The sequence below is a fragment of the Schistocerca nitens genome, chromosome 3 (genome assembly GCF_023898315.1).
Source record: "Schistocerca nitens isolate TAMUIC-IGC-003100 chromosome 3, iqSchNite1.1, whole genome shotgun sequence".
NCBI lineage: Eukaryota > Metazoa > Arthropoda > Insecta > Orthoptera > Acrididae > Schistocerca > Schistocerca nitens.
In genome coordinates this window covers 743298507-743317638 of record NC_064616.1, presented here as the reverse complement: position 1 = coordinate 743317638, position 19132 = coordinate 743298507, and positions in this window count along the sequence as shown.

Below are 19132 nucleotides of genomic sequence, written 5' to 3'. Positions count from 1 at the left end.
ATAAAATATCAAAAACATGAACTATGAGGAATTTGTTATTATTTATATATATATATATATAATAACAAATATATAATAACAAATATATATATATAATAACAAATTCCTCATAGTTCGTGTTTTTGATATTTTATTGTATACGATTTTTCTTGATTTGGTTAAAAATTGTCCATTTTAAAAGTAAACTTTCAAGTAACTTTTAATGGTTTTTTAGCTAAACAATTTGGTGTATGATTACTAATTTTTCTTTACTATTAAAATGTAGTAAACATAAACCACAAAATTTTTACCCTTTCATGTTTGGTAATTTGACTTGATACATGTCTAGATAAATTTTTATAATACAGTAGTGTGAATTATTTTCTATCTTGAAATAAAGTAGATTTATATAATTTTCCTTTTTAGATTTAGTAATTTTTAATTGATATAGTTGTTATTTTTCATCATCATCATCAAATTAATAACATTAATGATACATTACTTCTATTTTCTATTTTTGAATATGATAGACCAATACAGGAATTCAATATTTCAAGTTTTTTATCAAAATCAAGACCAATATTTTTATATTTTGTTATTCTTTCATGATGTTCATCTACAGGAAATAAAGCTGGTTTTATACACCATAAAAACATTTTTCATCATTATTTTTCACATTAATACAAACATTCTTATTTCTAATTTTATTTGGCAAATCAATATAAAATGATCCTGTTAGTGGAATTTATTTATTAATTGCTAGTTACAAACCAATAATTCTATTTAATGTCCATCATGATCTTTGTGCTTGAAAATTAGTTATTTTTTCCAAAATATCTTTTTTACCTTAATTAAAGTTTTTACTAAAATCTTTTTCTGTCAAAATAGTATAGTTTCGTGTTTGTTGTCCAAATTCTTGAAGTTCTTCATTTATTTCATTTAATTGTAGTTTATAGCCACAATGTAAAATAAAATTAAATTTAAAACTATTATGTACTTTCAAATAGTCTTTAACAATTTAAAAAATTACTATTTTACTGGAGTTAAAAATGATTAGATTCAAGTATATTTATACTATTTTCAATATTTATACTTTGTAATCCGTTTTCAAATTCATTATCAACTAAGCAATCTTTCAGTATATTTCTATCTCTTGCATTCAGTTTTAGAATTATATTCGTACGAAATGAAAATATTTTTTTAATGATTTATCTTCTTTAGTTAGAAAAACATCATAAATATTATAATATTGTAATTTTTTCAAAAAATTTCACTTACTTCACGAGAGCTTTAGAACTGCATTCAGGTATAAAATTTTAACAATATTTAAAATTTTTACTTACTTCAGTTATATAATTTTTAATAATATTTGAATTATTTTCACTTACTTCAGTTATATTACTTTTAACACTATTTTTTTCACTTATTTCAGTTGTATTATTTTTGTAAATATTTTTATTATTTTCACCTACTTTAGAAGTTTAAAAACTGCATTTATATGTATTATGTCCAAAAATAATTGAATGATTTCTAATAATAATTGGAACCTTTTTAATAAGAAATCTACTTCAATCAGCTTTACATTAATTTGAATATCCTCATAAATTATTTATTCCATACAATTAACGAAGGGTATTAACTTTAAATTGTTGTAGTTGTAGTTCAGTAGCGATGTATGTTTCCATTTTGCTCCTTTATTTACTACAAAAAATCATTACTTCTGTAAAAAATATTTTCTAAGAAAATGATTATTTTTTAGCAAAATATTAATTATTTAATAGATGGATAAGGATTATAATTAAATAGATAATTGATAAAAAGCAGAATTAGGCTATTATTTAGTTTTTACAGTCAATTAGATTCTAAACATTTAGTCTTTTAAAAGAATTAGTTTACTATTTAGTTTAACGATCAGTTACTTTTAGTATTTTATTTAATTAATTATAAAGGTATTTATTTAATAAATAATAAATCATAATGTGAAAGCTTTATTATTCTTAATTTATTGTAAAGTAAACTTCCTACATTTATTATCATGATTATCTTTATATGACAGATTTATATTAAAACAATTAAAATCTTTAATTTCTTGCCAGTTTTTACATTTTTTGTAGAAGTAGATGTTTTCTTCTGTTTCAACTTTTTCATTATTCATTGTAGATGTAGATTTTTCTTCATTATTCGTTGTTGATAATGTTTTTGAATGTTCTTCACTTGGATTTCGTCTTCAATGTTCCTTTAATTAATATTTAGTAACAATTTTTCCACATACACAAGGAATTCGATTTTTATTATAATTTTTACGTGATATTTATTTAAACATGGTGTACATATAGTTCTATAACCATCTTTTGTATATTTTTGTAAAGTAAAATGTTGTTGTTGTTGTGGTCTTCAGTCCTGAGACTGGTTTGATGCAGCTCTCCATGCTACTCTATCCTGTGCAAGCTTCTTCATCTCCCAGTACCTACTGCAAGCTACATCCTCCTGAATCTGCTTAGTGTATTGATCTCTTGGTCTCCCTCTACGATTTTTACCCTCCACGCTGCCCTCCAATGCTAAATTTGTGATCCCTTGATGCCTCAAAACATGTCCTACCAACCGATCCCTTCTTCTAGTCAAGTTGTGCCACAAGCTTCTCTTCTCCCCAATCCTATTCAATACCTCCTCATTAGTTACGTGATCTACCCACCTTATCTTCAGCATTCTTCTGTAGCACCACATTTCGAAAGCTTCTATTCTCTTCTTGTCCAAACTGGTTATCGTCCATGTTTCACTTCCATACATGGCTACACTCCATACAAATACTTTCAGAAACGACTTCCTGACACTTAAATCTATACTCGATGTTAACAAATTTCTCTTCTTCAGAAACGATTTCCTTGCCATTGCCAGTCTACATTTTATATCCTCTCTACTTCGACCATCATCAGTTATTTTACTCCCTAAATAGCAAAACTCCTTTACTACTTTAAGTGTCTCATTTCCTAATCTAATCCCCTCAGCATCACCCGATTTAATTTGACTACATTCCATTATCCTCGTTTTGCTTTTGTTGATGTTCATCTTATATCCTCCTTTCAAGATACTGTCCATTCCGTTCAACTGCTCTTCCAAGTCCTTTGCTGTCTCTGACAGAATTACAATGTCATCGGCGAACCTCAAAGTTTTTACTTCTTCTCCATGAATTTTAATACCTACTCCGAATTTTTCTTTTGTTTCCTTTACTGCTTGCTCAATATACAGATTGAATAACATCGGGGAGAGGCTACAACCCTGTCTCACTCCTTTCCCAACCACTGCTTCCCTTTCATGCCCCTCGACTCTTATAACTGCCATCTGGTTTCTGTACAAATTGTAAATACCCTTTCGCTCCCTGTATTTTACCCCTGCCACCTTCAGAATTTGGAAGAGAGTATTCCAGTTAACGTTGTCAAAAGCTTTCTCCAAGTCTACAAACGCTAGAAACGTAGGTTTGCCTTTTCTTAATCTTTCTTCTAAGATAAGTCGTAAGGTTAGTATTGCCTCACGTGTTCCGACATTTCTACGGAATCCAAACTGATCTTCCCCGAGGTCCGCTTCTACCAGTTTTTCCATTCGTCTGTAAAGAATTCGTGTTAGTATTTTGCAGCTGTGACTTATTAAACTGATAGTTCGGTAATTTTCACATCTGTCAACACCTGCTTTCTTTGGTATTGGAATTATTATATTCTTCTTGAAGTCTGTGGGTATTTCGCCTGTCTCATACATCTTGCTCACCAGATGGTAGAGTTTTGTCATGACTGGCTCTCCCAAGGCCATCAGTAGTTCTAATGGAATGTTGTCTACTCCCGGGGCCTTGTTTCGACTCAGGTCTTTCAGTGCTCTGTCAAACTCTTCACGCAGTATCTTATCTCCCATTTCATCTTCATCTACATCCTCTTCCATTTCCATTATACTGTCCTCAAGTACATCGCCCTTGTATAAACCCTCTATATACTCCTTCCACCTTTCTGCCTTCCCTTCTTTGCTTAGAACTGGGTTGCCATCTGAGCTCTTGATATTCATACAAGTGGTTCTCTTCTCTCCAAAGGTCTCTTTAATTTTCCTGTAGGCAGTATCTATCTTACCCCTAGTGAGACAAGCCTCTACATCCTTACATTTGTCCTCTAGCCATCCCTGCTTAGCCATTTTGCACTTTCTGTCGATCTCATTTTTGAGACGTTTGTATTCCCTTTCACCTGCTTCATTTACTGCATTTTTATATTTTCTCCTTTCATCAATTAAATTCAATATTTCTTCTGTTACCCAAGGATTTCTATTAGCCCTCGTCTTTTTACCTACTTGATCCTCTGCTGCCTTCACTACTTCATCCCTCAGAGCTACCCATTCTTCTTCTACTGTATTTCTTTCCCCCATTCCTGTCAATTGTTCCCTTATGCTCTCCCTGAAACTCTCTACAACCTCTGGTTCTTTCAGTTTATCCAGGTCCCATCTCCTTAAATTCCCACCTTTTTGCAGTTTCTTCAGTTTCAATCTGCAGTTCATAACCAATAGATTGTGGTCAGAATCCACATCTGCCCCTGGAAATGTCTTACAATTTAAAACCTGGTTCCTAAATCTCTGTCTTACCATTATATAATCTATCTGATACCTATTAGTATCTGCAGGATTTTTCCAGGTATACAACCTTCTTTTATGATTCTTGAACCAAGTGTTAGCTATGATTAAGTTATGCTCTGTGCAAAATTCTACAAGGCGGCTTCCTCTTTCATTTCTTCCCCCCAATCCATATTCACCTACTATGTTTCCTTCTCTCCCTTTTCCTACTGACGAATTCCAGTCACCCATGACTATTAAATTTTCGTCTCCCTTCACTACCTGAATAATTTCTTTTATCTCGTCATACATTTCATCAATTTCTTCATCATCTGCAGAGCTAGTTGGCATATAAACTTGTACTACTGTAGTAGGCATGGGCTTTGTGTCTATCTTGGCCACAATAATGCGTTCACTATGCTGTTTGTAGTAGCTAACCCGCACTCCTATTTTTTTATTCAAGTAAAATAATCAGTTGATTTCTCTGTATTACAATAATGACAAAATTTAGAATTCACAGGAGACTTTTGTTGAATTTGCTCCATTTATATATGAAAAATTTATTATATTTGTAAAAAAGTAAATTTTTATAATTTTTAAAATTTTTATGAATTTAAATATGCAATTGATCAAAATAATATGTTATGCTGCTTCACCATAATATGCTTCTTCATATTGATCTCCAAATATAGCATTAATATCAATCACTTCAATTTTTTCTGGTACTTTATTTTTAATAATAATTCCACAAAGTGGAAAATTTTATTTTTCCTTTAACCATTCATCAACACATTTTTTATGAAAAATATGATTGCAATTTGCTATAATAAATTGTTTATTATTTTCATTACTTAAACAAATAAGACAAAGATTATCTTTTTCAATTTGCTCAATTAGTTCATGAGTACCTTTATCCTTTCTGGTTATCCATTCCTAAGAAATAATTTTTTTTAGATTTATAAAAAATAAATAAGATTTATTTTCAATGGATCATTTACCTACAAGTTCGAAATTACGTTTTTCAAAACATTTTTAATACTAACTACAATTTATTTTTGTAAAACTTATAAATTTTTTTCTATAATAATGGAAACTCCTTTAATCAATAAGGTCAATAATATAAGTATATCTAAAAAAATTAAAAAACGAAATGAGCTAGAGATAAATGTTTTATATAATATTGTGAACTGTGAATATTTATATACTAGATATGGAGAATAACTTTGTCTAGAACTCAATACTGATTTTAAAGTTATTTTGTGAAATAGATTTTCTAAATTAATTGATTATTTAGATTTTGAAATAATTAAAAGAGGACAAATGAAATTGAAATATAAAGAAATGAAAAGCTTAAAAATAGTATTAATGAATTTCATGATATAGAGTTCACAATCTAAAAATTTATAAAATTATGTACTTTTGATTGAACTTATATATTTTAATTAATTTACTTAACTACACAATGTGATTTACTTAAATAACGTACTTTGTTAACTAATACATTCTAACTAATTAACTTATGCTTACAATGGACATTTTTTAAATAATTTTCTTTTGTTAACAATTTTTTTAAAAATAACTTACTTTTTTAACTAATACATGTTATTGCATTACAAATCGTGCTGTAAATTAATTAAATCGTTTGATTATAATAATTAGGATTTTATTGTAAAAAATAGGTGTTTAGTTAATGTCATAAAATCAGTTTAGTTAGTTAATTATACCTAAATTTTAAATCTTTTAAAAAATCGCTTGTTTTACTTATAAAATACAGATTTTATTTTAATGTTTTCTTAGTGTCCCAGAACCAACAAAATTATTCTATTACAGTCACATAACAGATGGGTACTGCAAATTTGTTATAGTATGTCATTACATCATGCAGAAGGAACTGAAAGATTTATTACAACGAACGACAGACAGGATTCACTGTTCTGAACATCAAGGAACACTTTGTGCTAAATTAGAAGGGATGGGGCAGGTGATGGAATTGGTGGTAGGAATAGTAAATTTACTCAAGTCGCATGTATTATTCAGTTGTCAGTTGCTGCAGTTTTCGATGAAACTGATCATAGAGAATGGAGACTTTGTCTATTATTGCAAAGTATGTCAGTTAAGTTAAGTTACTTACATGGAATGATTTTTTTAATTTAAAACCTGATATTGTTGTTTACTTCATAAGGGAAAATTAGAACATCCGGAATGGATTGCAGATCTCGCATTTTAAGTGAAATTGATTGCACACTGCCCAGAAGACACCGCTGAATGAGAAATAACTTTTACCTGATTTGACAGAGGTGCATTTTGTTCATGGGCCTTAAAGAAAACTTGAGGTTTGAAGAATTCTATGTGGCCTTGAAAGAACTGCAAGGATAGTTTTCTAAATGTTTGAAGGACTCTGCAAATCTTACATTTATTTTTGAGGCACTTTGCCCTCTAGGCTGAAAGCCCTCCTGTTCTTCTGCAGATGGAACTTATTGAGCTGCAGTTTAACTCCAATTGAAAACACACGTTCCTTTACGTTAAAACTATGCCAGAGGTCTATGTCGTTTATCTCGAGAAGAGTTTCCATGTCTCCATAATTAAAGAACAAACGTGATGAAATACTTCGATCAACATATGTGCGTGAAATGCTTTTTTCGAGTAAGAAATTAAATAAGTCACGAGTATATGGCCACCTGCGAAACTATCTGCAGTTGTGCGTATGTTGATAGTTTGTACAGGATAATAATCATATCTCCAGAGTATCAAAAATAATTAAGTAATACTGAAGATTTGTTTAGTTTGTGATCTAAGTTATTGATAAATATGAAATCAAGTCATATGCAGCGCGATTGCGTTGCCATTTGAATATGATATTTTCGCAGTTTCCTCCTCTTCCCCCTCCCCGTGCTCAGACAGTGTGCTGTGGCAGTGGGAAAAATGTGCATCCATATGAGAGAGCTATGGCACACAAGCAAGAGCACTGCTTACGTGCCAAATTCTTGGCTGTGTCTGCGTTACGGTGTAACACTTTTGATTAGTCTGAAACCTGAGAGATTGATCAGTTTGGTAGAATTTTGTAAACTCAATCTGATGAAATAATTGGTGAAATTGTATTGGCGGAACATTAAAAATAATTGTCGCTTCCTTCCCTATCCTCAGATAAGTACATTTCTTACCTCAAGAGAAATTTTTCTGCAACCATGACCGTAGCAGCGACAGACGTCTCGTTCTGCTGCAGGTATTTCTGCCCAAAGGTGTTTTATGGATATATGGAGACAGGTAGAGCGATAACAGGCAAGAAACAGCGTGAATTTTAACGTAATTCATACATATTCTTCAACGCAAATGAAATTTGAGACAGCCTCTCTATTATGGGAGCGACTACTCCACAGTGCCAGACTATCAGTGGAAATAGCCCTGTTGCACACAGGAAAATATTCAAACCGAAAAAGTATGAAAAAGATAGGAACGTTTGTTTACTACAGCCTGTAGCATATTAAAACGAAACGACGAGATTGCAAACTGCCATGCTAGCGTATAAAACGAAATAAAATTTATGGAATTTCAAATGCACTCCGAGAAGGGATGGGAGCCATGACGGTTCTAGAGATTTCGTTGCAAGGGGATGCAAAGACAGTAGCGCTTACCAGTTGAGCGAAGTTCGGAAGTTACCGATAGCTCGTAGCGCTGACCCCAAGCGTGCGTGGGCTCAGCTCTGGCGTCCGTCGATACCGTAGCCTTGCGGCGCGACTGAATTAATAGCGAGGTTGGACTCCGTCGGACTCCAGGGTAATGGAGTTCAGAGTATGCTGTTATCTAGCGTGGCGGCAGACTGTTGTGCCAATGGTCACTTACACAACCAACGAACAGACCACTGTAAACGAACGAGGAACGAATGAGACATGACTGAGCATAACTTGTTCCACGGCTAAAAACGTAATCCGCATTGCCAGCCCTGCAGGGAAACTGCACTGATCTACCCCGATTACGTCTTTTAGGCATGGGTGAGAACATTTTGAGCTGTAGAGTTGTCACTCTCCACGTGGAGCCAATGTGACGACACATAGATAAACGTCTCCCTCTACGACCACAAGAGTCACAAACCAAATTTGAATGAAAACAGCTTTTACTAACGGCGAACGCCATATAGGGATTTTTAATTAAGTGATTTATTGGAATCATATAGTTATTCTGACAACATTATCTGATAGTCCTATCTTTCCACAATACATTGATAGTTCCAGAACTCCTCGCGTAATTACTTAACTGAAAGAAATTTGTGTATTAAGTATATGTTCTTGCTTAATATAGACGTAATTGACCCATGATTGCGGTAATTAGATTCGTATATTGATCAGCTGTTAGAAATTGTGGTGGAAATTTAAGCGATTTGATTTATAACATGTTCTTTCTTTGTATAGGCTTGACGTAGCGGCCGAAATTGTATTGTTAACGTGAGCGTGAAACGATCTTGAAAAGTCAACGATCTGCAACAGGATATGTCCTTCAAGTGTGAAGTCTTCGTAGTACTCCTAAGAAACACATGTACTGGCGTACTTTGCTCTTGAAATGAAACTGTCTCGGATGAGAATTAGGGCCACCATAAGGATCTCTTTCCACAAACTGAATGGACTGCTATGTGTCCCAAGGGCGCACCAGTTGAACAGACTGTGTGAATCACTCCCTGGGCTAAACTATGACGCCTCTGTAAATAGAGCATTACTCCACTGTTGCTGTGTTCAGTTATGATACATACCGTAACGACCCGTCATGCGTGAGAGTATACTGGTCAAAAGGAAGGATCAATCAAATCAACGGTCTTCCCTGAGAAGATGTAGTGCAAGTGTGAAGGTCAGGGAGAGCTATTTGTGTTATAGAGAAAGAGGAATGTGGGCAGATATGGCTTTAGAAAGTGTTTCTTGGAGGAAGGATACAGTAAAGACTGTACCACTGTTATTTTCAAGGTAACTGGATAGCTTGCGACTTTCGTATGGATAAGGTTCCAGTCGGCTACACAGTTGATGTGGGAATAATCCTACATGTGTTTGAGGGAACTTTGTTGGTTAAACTTCGTCTGTTTCGTATGCTCTATAGGAATTTGAGAACGACTAGGAGGGGATCACTTCCAGCTGGATCAAGGATATCTGGAGTTATTTTGCAAGACAGTTTGTAGTGGAGTGGCTCTGAGGTTGGATTTGCTGAGAAAGGGGAATTTGGTCGCCTTGTAGGATTTATCAATTGGTGTCACCTCTCTAATTCAACATAAGAGCTGCTGTAGTACTAAGGTCTGTGACAATGATATAAATGAGAAGGTATAGTATGTGTAGACCAATAATTCATAGACTATAGCGTGTTTGGAAATATAAATAGTAACATAGGCAGCAGTTGGATTCATTAGAAAAATACTAAAAATTAAGACCTCGAAATGATGGACGAAAAGGGTTGTGGTCAAATGGTGATATTTCAAAGATGGCTCTTTCAGCCATAGGTTGGGGCTATTGGCGCTGTGCAGGGTGACACACTTATTCTGTGATGAGGTATTAGGAATTTTCACTGAGGAAAGATGCATCTGTTTTATGTTGCTACAGAGTGTGGATGAAGGTTTCGTTAGAGCTGAGCGAACTGGAGTGATTGGAAAAAGATATGGTGTTGTCATGCCGTAGTGAGGTAGGCAGTAATGTTATAGGGCGCGGTAGAGTGTTTTATATAGGCCCTCAAGGCAATTGAAAAGAGGATGGGAGAGGGTTCTTGAATAGGTGACTGCACTGATGAGGTAAAAGGCATGTCGAGGCACCGAGCAAGGTGGCGCAGTGGTTAGCACACCGCACCCGCATTCGGGAGGACGACGGTTGTAACACGCGTCTGGCCATCCTGATTTAGATTTTCCGTGATTTCCTTAAATCGCTTCAGGCAAATGATGTGTTGGTTCATCTGAAGGGTACAGCCGACTTCCTTCCCTAATCCGATGGGACCCATGACTTCGCTGTTTGGTCCCCTCCCGTCCAAATCAACCAACCAAGGAACCATATCGAGGTAGCTTAGACTATACACGTATGTTGAGGAATATGCGAGCATTGTAGAAGACATCCACGCACTAAAAAGAAACCGCGAAGTTTCAGTTACACGATAAATCACACAACTCTAAAGGCTGTAAACTCAACCGAATACTTTGGGATTTAAATTGGAACGATGACATAGAAAATGTTGTGGAGAAAGCAAACGAAAGACTGTGATTTATTGACAGAACACTTAGCAAATGCAACAAGTTTAGTAAGGAGACTGCTCACACTGCGCTTGGTCACACTCATTTTGAGTATTGCTGTGCGGTGTGGGATCCTCATCTGATGATGATGATGATGATGTTTGGTTTGTGGGGTGCTCAACTGCGCAGTTATTAGCGCCCGTACTAATGCCCAAGCTTTGCTCAGCGCAATCTCGCCACTCTCATGAATGATGATGAAATGATGAGGACTTTAACGTAAATTGTTACAGTTCAAGCTTGATCTACTCATTTAAAGAGGAAATCCAGTCTTCTTAATTTAATTTGCGCAAAAATGTAAATAATTTTCTGCTTGATTTTTGAATGACATCTGAAGAAATTTTTCTCCATTGAAAGCACTGCAAGAGCATTTAGTCTTTCCGAATTTCTAGTGCTTTTTAGAAAAGTATTTATTCTTTTCAGTGTTAAAAAACAGCATTTTGCCCTTCATGTAGTTATGGGGACTGTCAAGAAGATTTTTATATTTCGTAATTTCACCGAGGACATTGTCTAGATTTTTCCAAGATAAGTTTCAGCAGCTCAGTTAATTGCAATATTCATCAGAATAAGAACTACAAATACTTTTAGTTCACTTCTTTGTCAATGATGGGATATGCTTCAGTTTTCAGTACTATCTTTTGTGTAGGATGTTCATTCCTAAAACCAGCGAAGTATTTCTTGTTGAATAATTTAGCAGCTACGAAGATTCGTTGTTGATGGGACACATATACCCCACCAAAGTAATACGCAGTTTTGAGCATTGGGTCGTCTATAGCTCATAGCTGTCTAGTGCTAGTATGTAGCGAGATGCTTTCGGAACTTGGAGAAAAATACTACGGATCATGCGTTGGATATATAGCAGGTTGTGAACGATGGGATTGAGCGGCGTGTGTTTGATTTGTGGTCTACAACTACATCTACATTATTACTCTGCAATTCACAATTAAGTGCCTGGCAGAGAGTTCATCGAACCACCTTCAATCTATTTCTCTATCGTTCACCTCTCGAACAGTGAGCTGGGAAACGAACACTTACATCTTTCCCTACGGGCTCTAATTTCTCTTATTTTATTATGATGATCATTTCTCCCTTTGTAAGTGGACGCCAAGAAGATATTTTCACACGCTGAGGAGAAAGTTGGTTGGTTCAAATGGCTCTGAGCACTATGGGACTCAACTGCTGAGGTCATTAGTCCCCTATAACTTAGAACTAGTTAAACCTAACTAACCTAAGGACATCACAAACATCCATGCCCGAGGCAGGATTCGAACCTGCGACCGTAGCGGTCTTGCAGTTCCAGACTGCAGCGCCTTTAACCGCACGGCCACTTCGGCCGGCGGAGAAAGTTGTTGATTGAAATTTTATGAGAAGGTCTTGCGCAGCGAAAAACGCTTTTGTTTTAACGACTGCCACCCAAATGTGGGTACAGCTCAGAAAGCGACGACAGATGTATAATTTGGAGTGGCCAGTGAGGGGTCACTTGCACTTTGGAGTCGTGATTTAGGAGTGCTACGAGCTCCAAAGAAAAAGGGGGGGAACTGTGACATGGGTCAAACGCTAAAGAAAAATGACTGTTGTTATATAGACTCTGTGCCATGGTATATCGAGTTAAGTCCGAACTTTTGGTTTTGGTGAAGCACTGAAGCATCATGTATGAACATGTTGTCTGAAAAGCTTTGTTAATTATCAGTTCTTGTAAATTGATAACTTATATGAATGTAGAAGAATCATGGATACAGTGTTTTGTGATTTCGTAGTGAGTTATTTAAATCTAGAATCCCTCTTACAGACATAGTGTCTCCGTAATCGGAAACGAAGTCAGAAGTTAAATACACTATGTGATGAAAAGTATCCGGACACCTGGCTGAGCCGGCCGTTGTGGCCCAGCGGTTCTAGGCGCTACAGTCTGGAACCATGCGACCGCTACGGTCGCAGGTTCGAATCCTGCCTCGGGCATGGATGTGTGTGATGTCCTTAGGTTGGTTAGGTTTAAGTAGTTCTAAGTTCTAGGGGACTGATGACCTCAGAAGTTAAGTCCCATAGTGCTCAGAGCCATTTGAACCATTTGAACACCTGGCTGAAAATGGCTTACAAGTTCGTGGCGCCCTCCATCGGTAATGCTGGAATTCAGTGTAGTGTTGGCCCACCCTTAGCCATGATGACAACTTCCACTCTCGCAGGCATACGTTCAATCGGGTGCTGGAAGATTTCTTGGGGAATGGCAGCCCATTCTTCACGGAGTGCTGCACTGAGGAGAGGTATCGATGTCGGTCGGTGAGGTCTGGCACCAAGGTGTTCTACAGGATTCAGGTCAGGACTGTGTGCAGCCAGTCCATTACAGGGATGTTATTGTCGTGAAGCCACAGGCCGTGCATTATGAACAGATGCTCGATCGTGTTGAAAGATGCAATCGCCATTCCCGAATTGCTATTCAGCAGTGGGAAGCAAGAAGGTGCTTAAAACATCAGTGTAGGCCTCTGATGTGATAGTTCCACGCAAAACAACAAGGGGTGCAAGCCCCCTCTATGAAAAACACGACCACACCGTAACATCACCACCTTCGAATTTTACTGTTGGCACTACACATGCTGGCAGATAACGTTCACTGGGAGTTCGCCATACCCACACCCTGCCATCGGATCGCCACATTTTCTACCGTGATTCGTTACTCCACACACCGTTTTTCCACTGTTCAATCGGCCAATGTTTACGCTCCTTACACCAAGCGAGACGTCGTTTGGCATTTACCGGCGTGATGTGTGGCTTACGAGCAGCCGCTCGACCATGAAATCCAAGTTTTCTCACCTACCGCTGTAACCTCCCCCTCACTTATCGACCTTAATGACAGTGAAAAATTAAACCGCGTATACCTAATGGGAATTTTGGAAAAGCAATCGTCACCGAAGTTAATCTGTCGGTAAAGAGGGAGGAAAGGGTTACATCTAAATGAAAGGAAAAATGCAAATGAAACTGGTGGAAATTAATTTTGAAAAGGGGTAAAGTTAATAAAGAAAGTAAATGTGCGGCCGTTACGTCAACAATTAACTAGCGGTAATTAGATATTTGAGATTTGGGGGAAATCACGGTCGCCTGTCCTAAGGACAATTACTATAGTAACTGAAAAAGAAAGGTTATTACACATATAATTAGCACTAGAAGCGTGGCAACTGAAGGTTGACACGTGTAGTGTGAAAACTGAAAGTTTGTCAGAAGTTAATAGTGAGCTTTCTTTCTGAAGCACATCGAAATCCAGCAGAATACGGTTAGTCTTGGACTACCTCAACAATCATTTCAAAAGCAACTTGACTCTACGCAATTTAGAAACAAGAGATTTAACTTTGAACTTGAATTAAATGATTCTGAATAATTAACAATAGTAAAATTTAGTACATACCAAGCTGAGCTGCAGTCACAGGTAAGCTAAAATATGCTAACAAAACTCGCACTCTTAATTTGTGCTTGTGTAATCTAACTATTGTAGCCAGCTATGCTTTAACTGCACTTTGAAACTAAAGTAATGAAATGCAATGATGGTACTTTAATGCTGGCGTCTGAATTTCAACGACACTCGGTTTCATTTCGGAAAAAGGAAGGGACCCTGCTTGGTAATGCAATTGGGACAATGAGCAACAAAGGTTCATGCTAAGTTGCTGTAATTTTGCGAGGCAAATGGAACAATGTGAAAAGCTGAGGTCTGCCATACAGTTCTGAAACTTTACGTGCTTTTGGTCTTCCTTGTTAGTTGATTGAAGGTTTGAAGCCGTCGATCGAGGAGGTGGCGACAGTCACTCATTGTCGGCCGTCGCTGTTGCAGAAGCTGGATGTTGGCGCGCGTTCTTCTCAACACGGTCACCAGACGAAACGGGCTCTTGATGTGCGCCAGCTAATGCTTCCCGTCCGCGACACCATGTCAGAAACTATCATCGCAAGTCGAGCGCAATTACATGCTGCTAAACCCCGAAAGCGCGGCAACTCGCGGGAGCGTCACACCACACACCTGCTCCACTCGCTACTCCAGCCAGACTCCAACTGCTCTGCCCGCGCTCCACGCGGCAGAGTTAACCCTACCAAAGATCCTACACACTTTGATTCTTCACACGACCTATCGATGTAATCGTTCGATAGCAGTTTTCCCTAGGCAAGACCCAGCGTAAAAATACAAATAATATTTACGAAACAAACCAATTATACATCGACATAAATGCATACATACATATATATATATATATATATATATATATATATATATACAAATAGTAAACCAATTACAATATATAATGGCACAGAAATGTCATATATTCAGGTAACAAATTAAGGAAAAAACTTACAGTACAATAGATGGAAATAGGAGGATATGCATTTCCGGCGTTACACGTGCCCCACATTGTCTGAGGATGTTCGTGTAACCTAAACAGACTCAGAAAATGTCCCAAAAAATAAACAGCGGAAATGCATATGCTCAAAACATCATCAAAATTTAGCATTCGTCTAATTAAGCATAAATCAATTTTTTAGACCATAAAATTTGAGTGGAGACAGTCCTAATCTTATTCCACTCTGTCATCTTGCACAAAATAAAACAGGTTGACGACATATTAAAATTCATAGAAAGCATAGAAAATGGTTTAGCTATTCTAAAAATCTAAATTCCTAGCAGTTTCAAGAAATGGAATACTATTTACAAAATTAATCAGATTACATGGTCATAGAAAACAGGTATATCAAAATACGCAAATTAATAATTAATTACATAGAATACGTATTTTATATAAACTTTTCATAATTAATATTCTCGTCATGAGTGTGCACTTGACGCTAAACAAGAAAATAATATACAGCAGATCGACAAAAACATAAATGTTGACAACAGAATTCTTTCATATCAGCTGTCCGGGAAGAAAAACAACTCCGCCTTCCGTACTCGCAAGTACAAAGAATGCCGACAGCGGCACAAGAGCCGACAGCGACCCAAGAGCCGACAGCGGCTCCACCTTGCCAGTATTGTTGCGCCCGCCTGTGCGGCACGCTTGATCTCACTCGCCTGTGTAGCGGCATTTCCAGAACGTCCGTTTCACTGAATTCTTTAGGAAAACTCACTCCCGAGTAATCTCAAGGAGTCCCTTAATACTATCACAGTGGATAACTCAACACTGTCCATCATCACACGCATGTACTAGCCTGAAACTTAAAACAGCGTCTAAGTACATCGGCAATGACTAGTAAAACACACATTCATGAAATCTGACAGCTAGTTACAAAAGCATATTTACATTCCTTAATCTACTGTGACTCAGCTGAAAACTTAAACTAGCAGCTTGGATTTTTCAATTGGTTAAAACGTCTAATCAAAAATTAATTACTTGTTAATTACAAGTTCTTTAATGACCTCTAGGTCAGGCAAAAGCATCGCAACATGGCACATCCTTAAATCTTACACTCTATATTACATACTGTACAAATTACCCATTCTGTGGTATTAATCAATCCTAGGTTGGTACAATTTCAAGTCTACAATATTCCGTATACCTAATCGTTTTCCAGAGCTTGGATACTCTAAGCAATAAGCAGTTGTGTGAGGTATACCAATGACTTTATATGGTCCATTATAAACAAACTTAAATTTAGAGATTTCATTGTCTATCTCGCTCGATTTCTCGTGAGCTTTTACAAGAACTAAGTCTCCGATTGCAAACTTAGCAAAACGCGCTTTAGTGTCATGACGACGTATGCCAGCATCGACTTTTAGCTTCATTACTTCTCGCAAACGATATTTTTTCACACCAATACTAATGTCAATCCGTGGAGGGAATTTGATTATCTCTCCCACAAGTACCGGTTTGTCTGAAAACACACTCTTATTCCTCATTATTACTTCATACAGGCCTCGTCTTTGTTCGTGTGTTACGTTTGACACACTGTCTACAATACTTCCCAATTCACTTTCTACACTATTGTCAATGCCGAGATTCCTCACATTACAGTAGTTCAAATTCATACCTACGTCAATACCATCCGGCCAGTTAACAATGTGTATAGGCTGGTATTGCCTATGCACACCGTCTCCTGCCTCGTCAAAATTAACTACCATTGTTTTATCTAGTGACATACATGTCAAAGTTTTGCTTTCGCAATTTATCACTGCACGGTACTTTAATACCCAATCTAACCCGATAATTACTTCCGTAGTTAAATCTGGCACGACGACAAACTCTTGTTCAAATCGTGCCCCACATATCTCGAAGTTGACAAAAATCTGTTTTGTGACCGGTTTACTGGCCTTCCCAGTAGCACCGATAATTTTCACTCCTGTTACTGGCATAACTACGATACCAGGTCTGTCTTTCAGTAACTCAAATATTTTCCCAGATACAGCACTCAATTCTGCACCGGTGTCAATCAACACGTTTAGTTGTAGGTCGTGCATATTAGCAGACACTACTATCTGTCTACACTTGTCCTCGACTGTTTCTTTATTTTCCCACAGTAAATCCTCGTCTATATCCAGGTCATTCCAGAAAAAATCATCCGGCTTTGATCCTAAATCCGGTTTATCTGGCGGCTTTTTCAGCCTCTGTTCACATACAGTCTTAATTTCAACACGTTTGTCCTGAGGCTTAGTCTGTAGCTTCGCCTCCAATACCGAAACCTTTTCCTCTAACTCGTCAACTAGTGAGTGTTGCCCTGCTATCATTTCACTAATTGTCACCTTCGTTGATTCCACTTTGGCCAGATTGATATCATCCGCCAATCTACCTGGAGGAATGTGCCCAGTAGTATCTGCAATTACTCCCTCTGGATCCGCGCAACCCACATTGCTACCGTCCGACCGTATAACGTCAGCTCTAACCTCATACACGCTGTAATCTCCGTGCTTTTCTACCAATCGTGTCCGGCTATCACTAAAATTCTCGTAATCTTTCTCCTCAATACTTTCGCAATGTTTAAACTGAAGTTTTGCGTCGGATGGGTCGGTCACTTCCAACACTAACTTTCGGTAAAGTCTGCCGGTCAGGGCCAGAACTTTCCGTTACTGCTTCAACATCCAACTCCTGCGGGACGAAACACGACGAATCTTGGTCGTGCTCCCCATTAACATCAACTATTTCTGGTAAAGTCTGCCGGTTAGGGCCAGAACTTTCTATCACTTCACAAACACTATCTACCTGCGGGACGAGACGCGGCAAATCCTGCCCGCGCTCCCCATAAACGCTTCTCCCATACAGACCCCTATAATCTCTTAGTTCGTCGTATAAGCGACCGAACTGCCTTAACCAGACCTCATCCCTCTCTGCATCCCCTCGCTCGATGACGGACGTTTTATCCGACATCTGATCTTCTCTCAACACTTGCGAATCATTCTTAAACTCAATATCCAGTTCCGCTGTGGGTATTACAGCTGCCACTTTATAATCGATTTCCGGAACACTACTTAAATTGTTCTCACTGACAGTGAATGTACTTCCCACTGCCGTGTATACAGCTGATTTACTACCTGTGGGCGCACTCCTTTCACCTAACACTGGCACACTCTCCCGCCGTTGATTATTCCACACGGAATTTTCATAACGACGACACCTGGGTTTTCTACTGTTATTGGGCCGCCAAAATTTCTCCACGCCCGGTCGGCCCCTCACCGGCGCGGCTAATGGTTTCCCTGTCTCGTCCCAGCAGATACGCTCCCCGGATGCTGCTGAGGCGGCTGATCACACACTCTGGCGTTATTACTATTCTGCGAAGCCCGTATCACGCTAGTATGATACTGGTTTCCGTCATTCCTGTTATTATTTGCAGTGTATCGATTGTCATTACGGCCCGAACCACTATTGTTATTGCTGCCAAGATTGCGGTATGCATTATTCCCATAGTTATGATTGTTGTGGTTGCTGTGGTACCCGTTGTTGTTACCACGGCCTCTACCAGTATCGCGATTATTGCGCCAATTGTCCTCGTCCTCAACTCTTTCCAGGAAATGATTGATTGTCCTGTAATTGCTTCCTACGTAGCGTTTTGTATCATCTGGAAGCTTCTTGTAGAGTTCCCAGACTATTTCGGATTCCGTGCGGCGATCACGCAAATATTCCAACTTGCGGATCCAGCCCTCACAAAACTCCTTCATCGAGCCGCGCGAATTCGCATCGAAAGGCCTCGATACGACAAATTCGCGCCAGACACTTTGCTGTTTTTGCTCTGACCAGTATTCAGCCAGAAACAAATTTTTAAACTCGTCAAAGGTCAGGTTCGTAATGTTGAGGTTTAAGCCCCAACGCTTGGCATCACCAGCCAACACATCAATAACCGCATTAATTTTTCTCTCATTAGTCCATGATCTGG